Genomic DNA, 18,003 nt, shown 5'->3' on the forward strand with positions numbered 1-18,003 from the left:
AAAACAATGTAACTTGATTTTCATATTAATAGATGTTTTTTATAAGGGTATTTTATTGCAGAGCTTAATGCATATCACAAGAAATTACGAAATAAGAACAATAATTAGCAGGCAAGGGAGACAATAAGAAGAACAAAAAGAAGCAATAGGATATTCAAAAGAACAACAATTAGCAGGCAAGGGAGACAATAAGAAGAACAAAAAGAAGCAAAAGGATATTCAAAAGGAGATAAAGCATTAAAGCTTGATTAGTATTCAACTTGGAGAAAAAGAGAAGACAGATAACTGAAGTCCATGCGGACACGGAGGCTGTAGGAGAGATGGCAGCAACAAGAACCCTTCAGAAACCGGAGAACCGATTTAGCCGAATCATGCTATCCGTTCTAATCAGGGAACGAAGCCGAGGACCCAAAACCTCCTCCGGACCGACAAAAACCAGAAACTATCTAAACCTAAAACCTAGCAGCTCAGACAACTCGTCAAGACCTCAAACACAAACAACGTAACTCTAAAAGCATCGCCAATGCCGCAAGTATGATGCACGGGTACGGCAATTTGTACACGTCTCACTCTCGGGGACGGGTATTATTGGGGACGGCTCAGAAACGTTTCTGCAACGTTTCCATGAATTTGGTTAGGGTTATACTAATACAAAATTTCTCCTCGTATGATCGTAGTACAGTATTTGTGGATTTAGGAAATGATAAAACTATCTAGAAGTATTAGAAAAAAAAAATTTAGCCCAATTGTATGTACACTACTTGACGTAGCTATAGAGTACCCGTTTCCTGTCCCCGTTCCACTCCCAGTTTCCCGACCCCGTACCCAAATTGAGACAGCCATCCAGAGCACCACCAAAGACCAATTAATAAAGATAGATGTTAAAAAAAAAAAGAACAAACACGTGGCAGAAAATGATTAGTTAGGTGACTTGTTCTTTTATATACAGTAATATATAAACGTCTACTGTTCTAATTCAATCTGTGCAATCCATTACAGCAATTGAAACTGTCTCATGACGACCGATCAATCCCGATCACAGTCATCCCCCGTCAGAACCATGACCGTTACTTCAACGCCGGAAACACATCTAGCCTTCACCGACATCGCTTACTGCTCAGCTTCCTATCTCCGTCAGTTCGCTGTTCCGGGCACCACTGATCTCTTCTTCGTCGACGTCGCCGGCGTCTTGATTCTATCGCTCTTTGATCACGAGAAAGTTAATGATGGAACCATTGCTCTAAATTCTGTTCAACGAAGAAATGTTAGGGTTTCTACTGATGACACTGTAACGGTCACCAGGTAATAAAAAATTCTCACACGATTTTTTCTTAAAGTAAAGGCTGTGTTATGTTTCTAAAGAATTTCCTTTGTTCTTGCAGATTCGTTCCTCCTGAAAATTTTGACCTAACTTTGCTGGCACTTGAGTTGGAGTTTGTAAAGAAGGGTTCTAGAGCCGAAGAGGTATTATGCAATTTTTTTTTTTACACTTGTGATACGTTTTCTTGTGATGATCCTTGAACAATTATTTCTGTTCAGGTTGATGCTGTGCTGCTTTCAACCCAACTCAGGAAGAAATTCATTAATCAGGTAAAAAACGTTTTAAGGATTCTTGGTTTGTATGGCTTTAATAGCTCTTCCAGGGTTTATAGGAAAACGTAGCTTTTGATTTTTTTCTTCTTCGAAGGAAAAAGGGATTTTTTGGTTTTTTGGATTCTCTGCCTTTTTCTTTATGTATTTTGGCTTCTACCATATGATTTGTATACTTGACGTCACTGCAATGTCGCTTAAAGCATGTAAATGAGAGAGGTATATATATATATGTATTTTTGGCTCCTAATAATATCATTTTACGTATAGATTGCATAAACGGATTAGATGGTGTAAGATTTATCTTCTTTTTTTCACATTCTATCTCATTGTCTTTGTTTTTGTTAGTACTATTCAAATTTGATTGCTTCTGAATGATAGTTCCATGATACTCTGCTCGGCTTGTTTGACGCAATTAGCACTGATTTATCAAAACTATGCATACAGGTCTTGACAGTAGGCCAGAGAGCTACGTTTGAGTATCATGGAACTAATTACATTTTCACGGTTAGCCGAGCGGTTATAGAGGCTGATCAGAACCAATCTAATGGCATCGAAAGAGGGATGATCTGTGAGGATACATATTTTGTGTTTGAAGCATCAAATGCAAGTGGCATAAAGATTATCAACCATTGAGAGGCTGCAACTAGCAAAATATTCAAACAAAAGGAGTTTAACCTTCAGTCCCTTGCTATTGGTGGCCTAAAGAAAGAGTTTGTAGATATATTCCGTAGAGCTTTTGCTTCTCGAATATTTCCTCCTCGCATCAGGAACAGGTTCTGTGATTCTTTACCTTCAAGCAGAATGTTGACACAGTCATTGCCGTGTATATATGTTCCTTAAAGTTTGTTTTTTTGATCTTCCAGACTTGGTGGAAAGCACGTTAAAGGGATGCTTCTTTTTAGACCTCCTGGTACTGGCAAGACCTTGATGGCGCGCCAAATCGGAAAAATGCTTAATGGAAAGGAGCCAAAGGTAATATATTTCTGAACGCCCGGAATAGTCGCTGATTTCATCATTTGCTGTCTATTACTTATTGATTTAGACTTCACTCATCTAAGCCCCGAAATGTGTGTTAAAGCCTTCTTTTTCTTCTCTTGACATAATTGTTGATACCGAGTATCACACAAAGAATTTAGAGATTTTATTAAAGTTATAGCTGAACTCAATATAAGCTGCCTACGTACCCAAAAGAGGAATCAAGCCATTCGTAGTTCATATTACAGAAAGAATAAGAAAAAGATGTATTCTATGTCTTCTGCAGAGTTGTGAATGAATCCTTGAATGAACGATGAGCTCTTTATTTATAGAGGTTGAAGCCGGTCAATTTTCCTTTTCCTCCTTGACTTGATAATGCAGATTTCCTTATTTCTTGGAGCAGATAATGACAACTTCCTTTTTCCTTGAGAAATTATCTTCTCAGAATATTTCCTTTTTCCGGATAAGATCAGGAAATATTCTGCGGGTGAACCATCATAAATCGGGATTAATTGGGCCAATCTTGGTTCATACCGGGCTAAACCGGGGGTGCGGAGTACACCACCAACAGTAAGCCCCCCCCTCAGTCCGGCGAAAGAGTATATGTAGGAGTTCGGCGGATTTCGTAAATACTTTTAGTCTGGTGTGAACTGAGATTGGTGGATTCTTGCGAGGCTGTTAGCTCGGCTTATATGAGTTTCGACTTAGTCTATCGCGAATTGCGATAATTCGGCTTACATTTGCGAGTGTTGTGAACTCGGCTTACGGTGCGAATCTGAGGTGTTCGGCTTAATTTGTGCGAGTTAAATGAACTCGGCCTGGGGGACCCAAGTGAGCTTTCTCGTGCTGGAAGAGTGAAGTTCGAACTCTTGTAAACACACGATACGGACTCAAGGTTTCCTAAGTCGAACCAGAGTGTGCGAGATGGGCTCGGCTTATTGTCCTCGGTGACTTAGGAATAAGTAATGCGGGACTGGCCCCGGCTTTTAAAAATTGTGGATTCTTTCACCACGGCGCCATGTGGACGCTTGCGAGACGGATCTCGGCTTTTTAAGGTTGCATTGTTGAGAAATGCTATCGAACAACTGGCCAGGAAGTCGATGTAATACCGATGAGTTCGGTTGGGACTGCGAACATGTCAGTTCGGCTTGGAGGGACGGACCCTGAATTTTAAAGGAGCTCGGTTGATGAGCTAGAAGAGGTTTGAGCGTGGTATAGCTCGGGAGAAGAGTGTATTCTGAGATGGCGGACTCAAGTCGATGAACTGAACTTGTCTGACTAACTGAGCTGTTGTACCGAACTGAAACTCGAAATTCTGAACAAAAACTGATCTGATCTGAAATGAACTGAATATGATATGCTGAAATTCTGAGCCGAACTAAAAATCTGAATCAAAACTGAAATTCTGAAATTCTGAATTTGACGAACTCAAGTTGATGACCCTTAATTCTGAATCCAGACGAACTGAATCTAAAGCCCGAAATTGATGAACCAAACTCAACTTCTGGAACAACTGTCGAACAGCAACTGTATTGAAGTTCCATAATTTTGAATACTGAGCCGAACTGATGGGTGATGAAGCAGACAGAGAAACAAGCAGAATTGAGGCTAAAGAGACGTGTTAATAGCAGCTTAGTTCGACAGCTTAGTTCGGTAGGGGTGATGAAACGTGAGCTTAAGTGGGAGCTCGGAGCTCGTTTTTAGAAACAGCTTTGGGGAAGCATGAGTTTTCGTGGGAGCTCGGAGCTCGTCTATAAAGAGGTTTGTAGAAGCGTCTCTTTACTTCTTTTTGTTTTCTTTTTTGCGAACAAGAGTTCGGCTTGAAGGGACGGACCCTGAGCTTTATGTGAAACGATTTTATGAAAAAATAAGATTTGCAGATAGATAATACCTGGGTTTCAGGGAGCTCAGTTTGACGAGCTAAGTATAGCTTTGAGAGATTGGCAAGTAGCTTTGGATGTGAGCGGAAGCGGAACGAGATTGGTGAAAACAAAATTGGAATGAGTTCGGTGAGTATCCTTCTATGGAGAGCTCCATGCGGTTGTCTGCTTATAGCCTTGTCAAAGCAAACAGATTCTATGGCATTCGTGCACCAAATCGTCCTAGCCGGAGCTGCAACTTTTGTAATCCTGCGACATTGTAATGAAGGCTTGTGAAGACATTTTTCTTAGATTTTTGATCATAGTACTTTAGCAGAGAAAAATGATACTTAGCTTTTAATTGTGAGCTCGGTTCCTTTTTGGTGACGTCAATTGTGAAAAGCAGAGACGACATATGATAAGGAGCTCGGCGAGATGATGTCTGTTCATTTGAGGAGCTCTGGTTTAATCTTTTCTTGGAGGATTCTCTCTTGTAAATGCTAAGGAGTTAATATATGGATTGAATCAACAGTCAGAGTTTGATCCAAGTTGCAGCGGCTTTAACAATTTCTTTTTAACCAACCCAAGCTTTTAAATCCTTGGTCGTTCCTCTTTCTTGTGTTTCTGCACAAATCCCATTTTTATTGATTTCCTTGCCGCCATCACCAATATCTTGATCATCAAGTTATTTGTTTTCCGAAAGCAAATTGATCTGAGAGAGAGTCGTGAATCTATCAAGTTTTCTGAACCCGGGATAAAGATACTTGTTGTTGAGGTCGGCATTGATAAAATTCACAGGAATTGATCGGAATATGCAGGCCTGGTCGGAGGTTCGCCGATTTTGACTAGATCGGAGCTGGACTAGTCTTTCCGTCGAGAAAGGATCGGGAAACGCCAAAGATGAAGATGGTGAGAGAGATGGGCTTGAGTCTTCACATAATCTTGGGCCAGCTGTTGGGCCTCGCATAATATCAGATGGGGCCAAAAACCTGTTCAAGCCCAAAAGATTTGATTTCCTTCTATCACTTTGGTCGACTTTGATTTTGCAGGTGCGGTGGTTAATAGCGGCGACGACGGCGGAGCTTTGGGAAGCTCGAGGCGATGGTCGTGATATGATCGGAAAGCAGAGATGAATACAGAGCTCGCTGGTGGAGAGGATCTATATCTGAACTTTAAATCTGAGCTAATCTCAAGGTGTGGTTAGGTTCACGGGCTTCTTCTTGTTTGCTATGTCGCTCATCAAATTGAGAATAGTTCGGAGCGTCAAGATTTTGTCTATTTTTCTTCTTCCTTTTGCTCGAGATCTCCGTTTTATTCAGAGAGAATAGTCCCTTAGTCCCCACTCCCTCTCTTTTTTTTTATAAAGGGAGTTAAATGAGGTATCTTCTCCGTTTTTTTTTTTAAATGAACCGTGACTGATGTTTTCCTCAAATCGCCAATCTTGCGAGCTGCTTTTCTTCTTGTTTCTGTTGAGCTTGATGTCTGATAAGTTCAAAATGAGTTCGTGAGCCGCCTTTTTGAAGACTTAAATCAGGATCTGAGCTACCGTTCTCCATATGGGTTCGAGCTTGTTCTTGACTTAGAATAGAACTTATTCATGAGTGAACAAGTTAAACCGTAGGCTGGGTACTTGCATACGAACTGAAACAAGGCTGTGGGATCTCGTTTTTTGCAGATGCCGAGCTGACGGGCTCAAGCAGAGTTGACGATCTCGAGCAGAATATGGGAAGCGACAAACTGACTTCTTGACACCGGGAGATTTGACATCTGGCTTTGTACCTTTTATGGTCGAGGCCCTTGTGAACGATTTTCTTCCTTTTGTTGGAGAAAAAGTTATTAAGGACCTCTTTGTGAATTGTGAACGACCTTCTTTTTGTGAATTTTGTATCTCTTCCTCTTCATTGCATTGGAAACCTTATGTTCTTTCAGCAAAGGCGAATTTCAGGAACGCTGTATGAGGTCGTCGGATTCACAGTTTATTAAGAGCTTGGAATAGAAGATCTAGAGTAGCAGAGCTCTCGTTGGTTTCGCGAAATTTCGGAAGACATGGCGGAGTCGTCTACACCGGACTCGTCGAATTCTCAAAAGGTTGAAAAAAATCATGTTTCTCCTGTCCATGGAAGAAAAGACTTGTAAAGAGACCATATAATTTTTTTTTTTGTATGCAGTAGAGCATAAAGTAGTTCGACATTAATATGGTTCTTGTAAACCAACGATATACCAAAATTCTGGAAACAAAAATAATAGGGTTATGTAAAACTTAGCTTTTGTATTTGACGTCTCTGTCCGGTTGTCAAAGACCCATGGTTGTGATTGGAGAATGGAAACATCGATTGTGTAGGTTGATTTCGAATTTTGTGAACTTCCCTTCTTTTGTTGTCATAGTGTCGACCATATTGTAAGGGCTATGAAAAACCTAAGGCTCTTTCTTCCCTGGTTTCTTCTTGATCAAGTAACGCTAAACACCACGTCCTCATATTTCCAAATTGGTTCATCCTTAATATTAGCAAGCTTTGTCGCTAATAACTCCACTTTGATGTAAAGACCGTGGTGGTGAGATCGAAGAAGAAGATAAATATCGGAACTTGTATTTTTTTCTTGATAAAAATTGATCGGAGAATAGCTTGAAGATGACATCGTGATTTTGACGAGATTAGAAGTTGGAGATACTGCCGACGTTAGATTTCTTCGTTCTTCTTTTTAGTTTTAGTTTGGGAAAAATCTCGTTCCCCCCTACCTGGCGCGCCAATTGTTGATACCGAGTATCACACAAAGAATTTAGAGATTTTATTAAAGTTATAGCTGAACTCAATATGAGCTGCCTACGTACCCAAAAGAGGGATCAAGCCATTCGTAGTTCATATTACAGAAAGAATAAGAAAAAGATGTATTCTATGTCTTCTGCAGAGTTGTGAATGAATCCTTGAATGAACGATGAGCTCTTTATTTATAGAGGTTGAAGCCGGTCAATTTTCCTTTTCCTCCTTGACTTGATAATGCAGATTTCCTTATTTCTTGGAGCAGATAAGGACAACTTCCTTTTTCCTTGAGAAATTATCTTCTCAGAATATTTCCTTTTTCCGGATAAGATCAGGAAATATTCTGCGGGTGAACCATCATAAATCGGGATTAATTTGGCCAATCTTGGTTCATACCGGGTTAAACCGGGGGTGCGGAGTACACCACCAACAATAATAGATCGTGAATGGTCCTGACGTGCTGAGCAAGTTTGTCGGTGAGACAGAAAAGAATGTAAGAGATCTGTTTGCTGTTGCAGAGAATGACCAGAGAACCCTTGGTGCGGAAGAATTGTTATACACCTGACTCTTGTGCTAATTCTATTTCTTGTGTGTGTGTTTTAATCCGACATTCTTATTATTAAATTTTTCAGGTGATGCCAGTGAGCTGCATGTCATTATTTTCGATGAAATAGATGCTATTTGTAAGGCAAGAGGATCAAGCAGGGATGGAACAGGTGTCCATGACAGTATTGTAACCCAGCTCCTGACAAAGGTTAAGCCAACGATATATCAAGCTATTAGCAAATAATGTTGCAATATATGGCTGCTAACACTTTTTTTTTATCTTCCAGATAGATGGTGTGGAGGCCTTGGACAATGTTTTACTTATTGGAATAATTATATCATCTGTTAAGCAAAACATGTAAGCTTTGTATAAGAGTCATCAAAGTAATTAGCACAACGTATTCCCACACGAGAACTATAACATAGTTGTAAAACCACCCAATGTTTCAAACTCGACATATTTCCCCATGTTGGCAAGTTTGACAACTTATTTACACATAAACCACGATTTCGGTGGTATGCGAACTAAACCCGAAAAGAAACCAGTAAAACCAACTATACCGGAGTACAAATCACATTTAAAACCCGACGAAAGTGAAATCCATCCTGTTTCAAAACCCGACCCGGCGAGATCCATTTTTTTTAACACCGACCCGACGCGAAGAAATCTCCAAATCTACACAATAACCCCTAACATTTCTCTCGTCGAATTCCACATCAGCACGCGATTTTATGATGAGCGACATGTCAGGAGCTTCAAGTGGAACATCAGCTGTACGGGGTAGAGGTCGATTTGTGGATGGTGTGCCAAAGTGATGCTGGTGTGGGGAAGTGATTGTGCCCAGAATTTTGAAATCCAACAGTAATCCTTACCGGAGATATTACCGGTGTGCATTTGCGGTGGAACAGAAGGTAAACTGGTCTTTCTTTTTTTGTATAGCGCTTTAATATCTGGTGATGCAGATGATGATAGATAGTTGTTGTTGTGAATTGTTGTAGCTTATCAATGACAACCACATTTTCAAATGGGTTGATGAGGCTCTTTTGAATGAGATTGAGACATTGGCATTTAGAACTGGAAGACTTGAACAAGAGGTGAAAGAGCTTTTGTCAGTTTCTATGGATGCTGAGAAAAAAATGTTTGAGAAGCTGGAGGTTAAGTTGGAGAAAGGCATTTTCGAAAAAGTGGAAGAACTTCTTGTTGAAGCAAAGGCCGAAATGAAGAAAATGCTTCTATTTGTGGTTTTAGGGTGTTTGATCATTGTAGTTTGTAGTAAACTTGTTGGTTGAATCTTTGTTTTGGTTCTGCAACTATGTCATCGTGTAGGTTGGATCTTTGATTTGAATCCCAAGTTCTTGTGTTGAATCTTTGTTTTGTGCTGTGTTTTTTTGGGTCTTTTGCTTTGTTTGTCTTATGCTTTGTTTTAGGTAACTGATTGTGTGGTGTTTGTGGAAAATGAAACCTATGTAATTGGATCTTTGGTGTTATGTTATTGAACATATCTTGATCATTACTCATGAGGGAGCTGTAACTAAAAACCTGCATCTTGTTTGATCATTGGAAAACAAGGTTTGTGGCTGACCATTACAAAAGAAATAAAAACATGGTTCAACTCTGATCCTCAAAACAACAGTGAAGCAAATGAAACAAGTCCTACAAATTCGCAATTCAGCATAAAGTTAGATAGCAAAAAGGTCCTAAAATCATGATAAAAAGATGTCTACAAATCCGCCAAAAGCAGACTACAAATCCGCCAAAAGCAGCCTATCTTCAATCCACATCTTCAATCCTCAGCTGAGTGAGAACTCCTTGTGAAGATTCAACCTGAGAGGATGATGCTTCACCTAGAAAATCCTGAAGAAAGAAGAGAAAAATAGAGATTAGCTGATTACATTAGAAAAAGAAAGCAAAGGACAATACATTTTCGAAGTAAATAAGGATAGACAAACCTGATTCGGTTTCTTCTTGTGAAAACGTGAGTTATGACCCTCTTTGCCACAAATACGACAATGCATTGTCCTCTTCAACACTTTGTCTTTCTTCTTCTTTGGTGATTCATTCACTCCTCTCTTTCTTTTTTTATCAGCTTTAGTAACTTTCTGTCGGCCAGGCATGTCTGGAATGACAGGCTGAACTATTCGCGGCTCATCTCCAACTGGCCAGAACTTTGCGCCTCTTATTGGAACAAGGTCGTCTCTGTAGATGCTCCTCCACTTGCTGGTCCTAAACCAGTGACAAACAAAGTCCTGAGCTTCTAGTCCTTTCTTTAACATCACGCCGTATGCATGTTCACAAGGAATGCCGGTGATTTCCCATCTTCTACATGTACAGGTTCTATTCTCCAAGTTGACTCGATAAGTACATCCACCGATTTGGGATTCATACATCTTGTTTGTGGATGGCTTCACAATGCAGTCTGACGCTTTCTCATGCAACTCCGCCAAGTATTTACTCACATATGGAGTGAAAATGCCTTCGTGGTAACTTGCTTTGACATCTCTTTTGGCTATGCGAACCATTGCAAGTCTTGCAATGGTCTCCAGCATTGGGAATAGAGCTTTCTCTCTTGCTTTACCTGAAAAACAATGAACCTTCTGATAAACAAAGACATTTCAGAACATAGACATTTCATAACACACATTCATAAGCAAACATACCTATAGAATTGTTGAATGACTCCACAGAGTAATTTTCCACATCCTCACAATATGGCCCTAACTTGTAGTATGCCCTACACCATGTTTCTGGTTTTGTTTTCAACAAATCCCTATAAAGAGAGACATCATAGCGCCTTATCTTCTCCAGGTTTTCTTTGTAATCTATCTCATTGTAGCTCCAAGCAAGATGCCAAATTAAACCATTAAGATCTGGTAACCCTTTATGCCCTTTCTTCAAATTCATGTAGATGTGTCTAACACACATTCTATGCTCAATCCCAGGTAACTCTCTCTTAACAGCATTTATCAAGCCCTACATATAACATGAAGTGAAATCAAATAAGCAATGATCAGACACTAAACAAATAAGCAATGATCACACAAAAAAATAGAAGATAGCTTCATAAGTGTTACCTTTTGACGATCAGACACTAAAACGTATCCATCTTCATCTCCTAAGTCCAAATCTTTCTTGATCTTCTGAAAGAACCACAGCCAATTATCCGTATTCTCTTTCTGTACGACTGCCCATGCTATTGGATATATTTTATTCTCTGCATCTCGACCATTAGCAACAAACAACTCTCATTTTTGAATGGTTTTCAAAAAGCACCCATCAACTCCAATAAGCGGCCTACAATATTCTTTCCATGACCGTCTAAGGTTAGCAAAACAGACGTAAAACCTTTGGAAGACATGTTCTCTTTTCTCATTTGTGATACAATCAACCTCCACCGAAGATCCAGGGTTTGAAACCTCTATCTCAGCTTTGTAATCACGGAGACGTGAAAACTGCTCAGCATACTCTCTATCAATCCACCTCAAAGCTTTATTTCTACCGTGTTGGCACTGAGCTCTTGTCACAGATATTCCCCATTTCTGCATGATCATTTCTTCAATCTTCATTGGCATAAAGTAGGTTGGCTCTTCATAAATCTTGTCGATGAACAAACGGGCAATTTGAGGAACCTTAAGCATTGTACAAGTGCCATTAGGTACACAAGTATGCTTTGCCTGAAAGATTGATATCTGCCACTTATTCTTAGAGCCAAGCGAGCAAAACACATGCCATGAACACCCTTTACCATTACAGCAAAACCCGATCTTCGTTTTGTCCCACCTCGTCTGCTTAATATTTCTACCAGTTTTCAGAGCGTAATCGAGTACTGCTTCTTTAAAAGCTATGCCGCTAATGAAGACTTTATCCAAGTACAAGTTACCATCACCTCTTCTGATGTTGTTGTGCCTTCTAGCTCTTTGTTGCTCCTCATCATCATCTGTATCCGGATATACATTATGCATCATAGGCGGCTCATCACAAAACTGAGATAAGGCTTCCTCAATGTCGAACTCACGACGCTCTCTTCGATCCTCACCATCAGAGTCTACATCAGGCGACTCTCTTTGATCCTCACCATCAGAGTCTACAAACAGGTGGCTCTCTTTGATTCTCACCATTGGCATCTTCATCTGGTGGTAAGTTCTCTTCAAAATCGGGCACATTATGCCATTCCACTATCGACATTGCAGAGAAGAGACAGCTAACAACAACAAAATCGACGAAAACGAGAAGGAGCAACAACACTTGGAGCAAACAAGAGTGAGCAAAACCCAGAAATCAAAATCAAAATTCAAAACAACATAGAGCCAATAATCTGTCGAAATCATTAAACTGAAGTGAGACATACCTATCGATTACTCAGGACTGAGACTTGGGTGTCGAAATTTTGAGAGATTGAGCGATGATATTGTGTTCTTCGTGATTTAGGAAATTAGGGTTTGAATTGGGGATTTTTTTTTTCTGGGTTTTAAGGAAATGGGTCAAATTAAGATTTACGGGTCAAATTATGGTTTAGGAGTTTAATCGGGTCAAAATCTGGTTTATTGGAGTTTTTTAATGGTTAAGCTTTTCTCGGGTTTGTGTTAACCGTGTTTAAGTATGGTTTACGTGGGTTTTGGGTAAATATGTTGTCAAACATCTTCTTATGTGTAAATAGGTTGTCAAACTTGCCAATATGGGGAAATATGTCGAGTTTGAAACATTGGGTGGTTTTACAACTATGTCATAGTTCTCGTGTGGGAATACGTCGTTTTCCCCAAACCAAATCACATATTTCAATTCCATTTCCATTCCAAACGATTATGAAAAGCTGAACACTAATATGTAATTGTTCGTGTCTATTATTCAAAAAACTGTTACCCCGAATATATTAGAAACCACACCATTTTACTGGTATGCTGATTGACATTTTCTCAGCCTTTCACTTATCAGATATCGAGGAGGACTGGAACAGGTGGTCCGTTGAAAGAATAACGGAGAAGCGTTGGTTAAATCATGAGTTGTTTGAGTTAATCACACCTTCTCGGTTTAACAGCAACCGGAAAAATCGGTTTTTTCCGGAGAATTGTTGAAGACGTCAAGAAACTGTAATCTCCGAAAAGACACAAATCATCAGTGAGAGCGATTTCTAAACCATCGGTGTGATCCATTTTCTGAGTAATCGAAGGATTGAGCTTACCAAGAAGAAATTGAGCTTGCAGTCCAACTGCACCAGAGGCGGACCCATGCCTAATGATACAGGGTCAAGTGACACAGAGGCGGACCCATGCCTAATGATACAGGGTCAAGTGACACTCCTTACATTTTTAAAATTCATGTTTATCTTGTCATATAACATAAGCTTCCTTGCATTACACCATCTTAAATGATCTTAACTTCAGATAGATAAGTAAGATTTTCCTTTAATGAAGAAATAGAAAAAATTTCCATGTTACATAACTTAATTTTTTTGGTCGACTATGATATATAACTTCTTCTTAATTTTTACTTGAAAGAAATTCTTTATTTTCGATCAACTTATTTATTCATACTGAAAAATATCTTTAATTGGTTTAATTAAAAAATATTTTTTTAAAACAAAACAATGAAATTATTGGATAAGCTTCTTTAACTTGAGGCTCAAGACATTATTAACAAGACGGTTAATAATACGATAGGCCTAAAAGGAAGTTTTCCTAGTTCTATTAGAAGTAGGACTAGGGAATCTAAAAACCTATATATATGTGTGTTTATTGAGTTCTGATAAACACAAAATAAGCATAAGAGTTATGGTGTTTAGTTTTGAGCTATTTTCACATTAATAAGAAGAGTTATTTCTTATACGAGAGCTGTTCTTGCTTATACGACTTTATTTGGTAGCAGAGCAAATCGAGAAGGAGAAGAAGCCGAGTAGAAGACGACGACACCAGAAAGAATGGCAGGTGAAGGAGACAATTCCTCCAAGGCCATCATGACCGCCGTAGCTGCTCGGAAGGAATCAATTCCTTCGTCGATCCAATGCCCGATGCTGACGTCTACAAATTATACGATATGGGCTATGAGGATGAGAGTAATGCTGCGACTTCATAAAGCTTGGGAAACGATCGAGCCAGGCTCGACAGATCCTGATAAGAACGACATCGCATTGGCACTACTCTTCCAGTCAATCCCGGAAACCCTAATTCTTCAAGTTAAAGATAAGAATTCTCCAAAAGCAATTTGGGATTCGATCAAAACACGTAACTTAGGGGCTGAACGCATCAAGGAAGCACGGTTACAAACACTGATGTCTGAGTTCAAAAGAATGAAGATGGCGGATTCAGACACCGTCGACAGCTTTTCTGGGAAGTTATCTCAGCTTGCATCGAAAGCTGCTGCTCTCAGAGAAACAATTGAAGAATCAAGACTTGTTAAGAAATTCTTAAATAGTTTGCCAAGAAGCAAGTATATACAGAGTGTTGCCTCCCTCGAATAAGTCCTCGATTTAAAGACAACAGGTTATGAAGACATTGTTGGGCGAATAAAAGCATACGAAGAAAGAATCTCAGGAGATGACAAAGAAGAAGAGACTCAAGGAAAGCTTTTATACGCAAAATCAGACCAAAGCAACTCGCGAGGTGGCAGAGGAAGCAGAGGACGAGGAGGACGAGGGAACAGGGGACGAGGCAGAGGAGGAGGATCTAATCCTCAAGCTCAAGAAAAATCGGCAAATCAAACCAAGGAGAAGAAGGACAGATCAAGTGTACTATGTTACAGGTGCGATAAAGCCGGGCACTTCGCCTCAGTTTGTCCCGACAGAAAACAAAATCAGGAGGCCAACAAGATAGAGACAGAAGAAGCAGACGAAGCTCTCTACATGATCGAGTCGGTATTCCTGAATGAAGAGAACTTGGTACCTAAGAAATACGAAAAGGAGAAGGCGAACAAGGTACCTGGTACTTAGATAATGGTGCAAGCAACCATATGACAGGTGTGAAATCATTCTTCCTAGAGTTGAATGAAAACATCAAAGGCAAGGTAAAGTTTGGGGATGGCTCGTGTATTGACATTGGTGGCAAGGGATTGATCTTGTTCGAAGGAAGAACAGGCGAACAAAAGATTGTTCCAGACATCTACTATATCCCTGCGCTTAAAAGCAATATTCTTAGCTTGGGAAAAGCAACCGAACATGGTTGTGATGTTAGAATGAAAGAAAACTTTCTAACACTACACGACCCAGATGGAAGACTCTTAGTAAGAGTACTAAGATCAAGCAACAGGCTTTACAAGATAAACCTAAAAATTGGGAAAGCAGTTTGCTTGCACTCAAAGATGGAAGAAGACACATGGAGGTGGCATGCCAGGCTCGGTCACATAAGCTTTAAAACCATTAAAAGCATGTCAGCGCTCAAGATGGTTCAAGGCTTACCAAGGATCGAGACTGAAACACAACTTTGCGAGTCATGCTTGGTTGGAAAACAGACCCGTCAATTATTCCCAGCTGCAACTCGATACCGATCTTCTCATCCTTTGGAACTCATACATGCTGACTTATGCGAACCAATATCACCAGCGACACCAGCTTGCAACAGATATATCTTTGTGATCATTGATGATCATACAAGGTATATGTGGACGATATTGTTAAAAGAGAAGGGCGAAGCATTTGTGAAGTTCAAAGGCTTTAAGAATATGGTAGAAAAGGAAAGTAAGAAGACGATAAAGACGCTTCGAACTGACAGAGGTGGCGAGTTCACATCGAAAGAATTCCAGGAGTTTTGCAGCATAAACGGAATTAATCGACATCTGACTGCCCCCTACACCCCACAACAAAACGGAGTGGTCGAAAGAAGAAATCGGACACTAATTGAGATGACAAGAAGTATCTTAAAGGCAAAGGGGGTGCCAAACTACTTGTGGGGAGAAGCTGTTCGACATTCAACATATTTGTTAAATCGAGTCCCCCCAAGAGCCTTGAAAAATCAAACACCCTTTGAAAGCCTTAAGAACAGGAAGCCTAGTGTTGATCATCTCAGAGTTTTTGGTTGCTTGGCTTACGCGAAAATCAAGCCTGTCAACATGAAAAAGCTCGACGATCGATCACAGCAGCTGGTACATCTCGGAATAGAACCTGGATCCAAGGCATATAGGCTTTACAATCCAACTACAAGGAAAGTCATTGTAAGCCGAGATGTAGCTTTCAATGAAGAAACAACTTGGAATTGGAAGGGAGCCAATACAGAGGACAATAGAGAACCAGGAAGATTTCGAATGATTTGGGGAGCAGTCACAGATGAAGGACAAGGTCCTTACAAAGAAGTTACCATTCCACCAGAGACCAACGATGATGTGGAAGTTCAACAAGAGCAACATAGTGACAGCGAAGCACACGAAGAAGCAATGGAAGAACAGAGTGCTGAGGAAGAACAGATAAACGATGATCATATCATAGAAAATCAGGCAAGATTCACACGGTCAGGAAGACAAGTGAATTTACCAGAACATCTCAAAGACTTTGTTCTTCTGGCCGATATTGAATGTGAGAGACTTCTCTTGTCATTAAATGATGAGCCAATGAAATATAGCGAAGCAAAGGACTTAAATGAATGGACGCAAGCTTGTAAAGACGAGATCTCTTCGATTAATAAAAAAAAGACTTGGACACTAGTTGATAAACCAAGAGGGGTCAAGGTCATAGGTCTCAAGTGGGTTTTTAAAATCAAGAGAAACGCAGATGGCACAGTAAACAAATTCAAAGCCAGACTTGTTGCAAAAGGATATGTTCAAGAATTAGGAGTAGATTTTGACGAAGTATTTGCACCAGTGGCTCGAATAGAAACAGTGAGGTTGCTCGTGGGATTAGCTGCTTCTCACGGGTGGGAGATTCATCATCTTGACGTCAAGACTGCATTCCTACACGGAGAGCTGAACGAGGATGTGTATGTGTCTCAGCCTGAGGGGTTCAAAAAGAAGGGAGAATAACAGAAGGTTTTCAAACTCTCAAAGGCTTTATATGGCTTATGACAAGCCCCGCGTGCATGGAACACGAAGGTTGATCAAATTCTGAAGGGTATGAACTTCAAAAGATGCTCAAAAGAAAGTGCTGTGTATCGCAAGGCTGAAGGTGCGAAGCTTTTAATTGTAGCTGTATACGTCGATGACCTGTTTGTGACAGGGAATTTGCTTGGGATTATACACGAGTTCAAAGCAGGAATGTCGTCCAAATTCAAGATGTCAGATCTCGGCAAGCTGACCTACTATCTTGGTATAGAAGTCAAACAGAGCATAGAAGGAATTGAGATGAAACAAGAAGCATATGCTCGAAGAATACTAAAGGAAGCTGGGCTAGATGGTTGCAATCCAACACATATTCCTATGGAGTTTGGTTTAAAGATGTCTAAAGCCCAAGAAGAAACACCCGAAGATGCCACTCTGTATCGAAGGAAGATAGGTTGCTTAAGATATTTGCTGCATACAAGACCTGATCTTGCTTTCTCAGTCGGAGTAGTCAGCAGGTATATGCAGGATCCGCGACAGTCACATGGCAAAGCGCTGAAGCAGATTTTACGATACCTCCAAGGAACAGCAGGCTTCGGCCTAACATATAAACGTGGAGGAACAAAGGAAATTGTGGGATATAGCGACAGTGGCCATAACGTGGACCTAGACGATGGAAGAAGTACAAGTGGTCATGTGTTTTATTTCGGTGAATCACCAATTACTTGGTGCTCGCAGAAACAACAAACTGTTGCGTTATCATCTTGTGAAGCTGAGTTCATGGCTGCGACGGAAGCAGCGAAGCAAGCCATATGGCTCCAAGAGTTGTTGAGTGAGATCACTGGTCGAAGTTATAAGAAGACGACAATCCGAGTAGATAGCAAGTCGGCCATTGCTCTAACTCGAAACCCTGTTTTTCATGGAAGAAGCAAACATATTCACAAGCGATATCACTTCATCCGAGAGTGCGTCGAAGATGAACAGATCGAAGTGGAGTTTGTATCTGGAGAAGAACAGTGTGCAGACATTTTGACAAAAGCCCTTGCAAGAATCAAGTTCAAGACAATGATGAGTTTGATCGGTGTTCAAGACCTCGCAGAAGTGGACTCGAAGCTTAAAGGTGATTGTTGGATAAGCTTCTTTAACTTGAGGCCCGAGACATTATTAACAGGACAGTTATTAATACGATAGGCCTAAAAGGAAGTTTTCCTAGTTCTATTAGAAGTAGGATTAGGGAATCTAGAAACCTATATATATGTGTTTATTGAGTTGTGATAAACACAAGATAAGCATAAGAGTTTTAATGTTTAGTTTTGAG

The 18,003-nt window shown here is 40.2% G+C and overlaps 2 pseudogenes; both read left to right on the forward strand.

Moving 5' to 3' along the window:
* The first annotated feature begins 1,060 nt into the window (after positions 1 to 1,060).
* On the forward strand, positions 1,061 to 8,094 carry LOC112087601 (annotated as a pseudogene).
* A 373-nt stretch (positions 8,095 to 8,467) lies between these two features.
* Positions 8,468 to 9,022, forward strand: LOC112087563 (annotated as a pseudogene).
* The last annotated feature ends 8,981 nt before the right edge of the window (positions 9,023 to 18,003 follow it).

This window comes from Eutrema salsugineum, unplaced genomic scaffold, assembly GCF_000478725.1.
Source record: "Eutrema salsugineum unplaced genomic scaffold, Eutsalg1_0 scaffold_17, whole genome shotgun sequence".
NCBI lineage: Eukaryota > Viridiplantae > Streptophyta > Magnoliopsida > Brassicales > Brassicaceae > Eutrema > Eutrema salsugineum.